Source organism: Frankliniella occidentalis, unplaced genomic scaffold (assembly GCF_000697945.3).
Source record: "Frankliniella occidentalis isolate FOCC.00 unplaced genomic scaffold, Focc_3.1 Scaffold23, whole genome shotgun sequence".
In the NCBI taxonomy this organism is placed as follows: domain Eukaryota; kingdom Metazoa; phylum Arthropoda; class Insecta; order Thysanoptera; family Thripidae; genus Frankliniella; species Frankliniella occidentalis.
Genome location: NW_026267153.1, coordinates 1659030 through 1662676, shown reverse-complemented (window position 1 = coordinate 1662676; position 3647 = coordinate 1659030). Strand labels below are relative to the sequence as shown.

At 56.4% G+C, this 3647-nt stretch overlaps 1 protein-coding gene and 1 non-coding gene across 2 annotated transcripts in view; one reads left to right on the top strand and one right to left on the bottom strand.

The window, feature by feature from the left end:
- LOC113205072 (roundabout homolog 2-like) overlaps positions 1–3647 on the top strand; it is a 108243-nt gene that overhangs the window by 17431 nt on the left and 87165 nt on the right. The gene's annotated exons all lie outside the window — the stretch shown is intronic.
- On the bottom strand, positions 2174–2245 carry Trnap-cgg (transfer RNA proline (anticodon CGG)). The gene has a single exon. It is a non-coding gene; the product is annotated as a tRNA-Pro (tRNA).

The window sequence follows — 3647 nt, the reverse complement described above, 5'->3', positions numbered from 1 at the left end:
AACTGGTCCTCACTTGCTAAGTGACACCGAAAAATCACTATTCTGTTTTGTGAACCTAATAAGAGTATACCGGCCTCAACAGTAGCTCAGCCAGCCAATTACTTTGTGCCGCAGGTGTGAACACATTAAATCCTCTCAGGCTGCCAGCCCCAGACCCGGGCCCGGCTGGAGGGATGCAGTACACACTTCGGGCAGTATATTAGAGCTGGTCGGCGGAGCGCGGCGGGGCGGCGGCGGCCCGGCCAGTAAGGAGGCGTATTTTGGCCATTCCGCTTTGCATGGAAATGACCCTCTGTATTTCGCGTGCCGGCTCGCTGTGTTAGTTTGGCTCGCTCGAGCATCGCGCGTCCGGGCCAGAGGGGGGGCTCCCAGACCGCCGGCCTGTAGCACATACAGAGAAAACATACGACTTCATCGCGGCGAAAGTAAAGAGAATGGGCGTGATATTCAGAGAGTGCGTTCCGATCGGTTCCGATATCGAATCGATAACCCGATGCTCCTACCTGAGGCAAGTCATCGGCTTTGGTGACGGCGCCGATGGACGACGCGGGAACCGGACGGGACGGGGGCGCGTCACGGCCCTCGATGAAAAATTTAGCGGTAGGACGCGCGACCGATCCGGAGCATTCGCAGGTGTTGTGCTCTCGTGCGCGTTCAGTGTATCGGCGCCGTAATTAAAGGGGAAATTAACGTACAATACACCGTCTGCCCGCACAGCTGTGGTCCAGCACCAATTCGCAGTCCATCGGCAAGGTCGCCACTCGCTTTACCGACCCCGCTCTGCGTAGGAGGAGGGTGCGGGGTGGAGTTAGTCAGCGATCAACATTTCGCGGATCGTAGCGGTAGCCGCTGACTTGTCGGCTTGGTATGGGCGTGGGGAGGGGAGGCGGGGGTTCATTGTGTTTGTAGGCAGCGGAGGCCCTGCATGCATATGCATGCTCCGGCATGAGGGCAAGGGCACTGCGTGAGCCCCTTTTCGGTGGGGTGCCCGCCCCCCGCGCTCCCACCTGCCCTCCCTTCCTGTACCTCCCACCCTCCCACGCCCTCTTCTTCCCCCCTCTCTCTCTCCCTCCTGGACCCTACTTCCTCCACCCCCCCCCTTATCAAACTTTCACATGTGGCGATACGCCGGAGATGCGATAAATAATGGCTGGATGGGGAGAATCGACGCACTACCCCCTCCTCCTCCCCTCTCTCTCTCTTTCGCCCCACGGGGCCCAATACTTCGGACCCACGTGCGGCGCCACGTTTGCTCTGGGTGTTGCTGGTCTCAGATTCGCCCTCGGGAGTCGGTCCAGCAGCTCCTTCCTGCCCCGTTCCCAGCAGCACCCAATCCCCCTCCACCCCCAGGGCCGGCTCCAGGAGGCCCGCGGCTCCAGGGACTCCAGGGCGCCTCCAGGACCAGGACCTCTCCCAGCGCCTGTTTTTCACACATGGGAAATCCGGGCTGCTGGCCGGGCTGGGCGTGCTGGGGTATCGGTTGCGCGGGATCTCGTGTCACTCCAGTTCCACTTTAGACAGCCCGGGTCCGGCCTGGCCCTGTCCGGACCTAGCAGCCAACGCCTCCCCGTCGTACCGCTACGTCCGGCGGAGGTTGCTGCTGCATTGTGTCGGGACTGGAAAAAAAATAAGGCGAAAAGGGTCAAAAATTAAGTAATTTTGGGGGTGGGGTTCGATTATTGGGGCGTTTGGAGTCAGGGTTTATGTACTCTATAAATGATAAACTACAGTTTTTGTCCAATTTTAAATGCCTCTGTTCACATCTTGCAAGATGCAATTTTTGGAGCTGAAAAGAATAATAATGCTGGAACAACAGAACGGAAATCATTAACTTGGTAACCTCCGTTTTCTTGTTCTCAACAATCTTCTGCATTTGAGCTTTTCCGAAAAGTTTTATTTGCACCTGCAATTAAGCAAATTAAAAACTTGTTCAGCGGCAGATACACATTTTTTCACTCCGAAGTTGCATAATGTTCCTTAACAGATAAGTTTTTATTAAGCCACTGATAATTATAGCCCTGTGGGTCACTTGGTTTACAGGTGCAGTAACTTTATCACAGAATTTGGCATTTCACCACTTATTATGATAGAGGGCTGTGAAAAATGTTACCCCACCCGCCTCTTAAATTCCGTATACTTTGTGTACGACTCCTAAAAAAGTGGGACGTGTTACGGGCCTGTCCGGGATTTGAACCCGGGACCTCTCGCACCCGAAGCGAGAATCATACCCCTAGACCAACAGGCCGTGTCGTGACCGGCCCTCCCGCCCGCGCGGATCACCTTCTCCCGGATGAGCCTGTCCCGTTGCTGTCCGTCTGTCTGCCGGCGGGCGCAACGCGGCGGTCGCACCGCCGAGGCATGACTCACCGCGCGGGCCGAGCCGAACCCGCGGCGGCGTGGCTCGGAGGTGCGGATGAGTACCTTGTGCCAAATCATGTGTCATTATTAGGGGGCGGGAAAATTTTTAAACAGTCCCCAAGACTGCTGCTCTACCAGAAGGGAATTGCCCCCCCCCCTCTCCCCGTTTTTCGCGGCAGTGTGTTTGAACTCGGGGTTTGTGAAGAAATTGTTTTCGGGTGCCATGATAAATGTTAATGTATCGCCCCTTGGGTGACACTTTCTATCCTAGCGGGACCGGGGGGGGGGGGGGGGTAACTTTATCATGGCGTCTTTAAAACTTCCTATAAGCAGATCTAAGTACAAATAAAAAGCTGCTGGAACAAAAGTACCTCTCGCGTCGCCTACAAATTGCGCGAATTTTCGTTGCAATAATAACAGAGCAGTCTTATTTTGCGAGCGCCGGGGGAGTGTAGGAGGGGGTGTGTTGCCAATTAGCCCGCTGACCACAGTGTACTGGTGGAGAGGGTCTGCCTGGTCCGGCCGAAGTACGGAAGGAGAGGGGGGGGCAGGAACCACTTGGAAAGCCGAGAGGGGAGGCTGGCTGAATGGTCCATCGTCTCGACCTAGATAGCGTGCGCGCGGGTGGATACTGCCCCCCGGCCGAGCCGAGAGGGTTGTCGCGCACGTAGACAGTGTCAAACCACGCCATGCGCTGTAGATGGTATTTGTGGCACTCTAATCGATTAATCGCTCTTAAAGAGGGACTAAGAAAACAACAAGTACTTGGGCGCCGCGCGTGCTGTGTGTGCTTTGTGTGAAGGCGCCCAGCTGTGCGGGGTGCATCTCATCGCCGGCTGCTGCGGGGGTGGCGGGCGGCGGCGCCCCGGGCGGCCTGCTGGGCCTGGAGAAGGTGCTTCGAGAGGTCCGACCGAGGGGCATTTCCATCTCCATCCCTAAAGTTTTTACATACTGCGCCGTCCGCGTGCGGTTGAGTGAGTGCAATCCGGGCCGAAATTCAAGGCTCACACCACACGGCGACGGCCGCATAGTACGAATAAAATTGCATTATTACGCACGCTATAAATTCCATAACGCACTGCTCTCCTGACGATCGTCGCGTCGTCGTCGTCGTCGTCGTCGTTGTTATGCACTCGACGCGCTCAGGTGAGAAGTTGAGAAACGGCCTCCGCGCCCTTCTGCTCTTTGTCCGCGATGCGTGCTCGAGAAACATCAATTACACTCTTGCTTCGCGGGGCAATCAAGTAGACCGTGTGAAAGCGCGTGTCTCTGTCAGGGAGGGAGGGAGG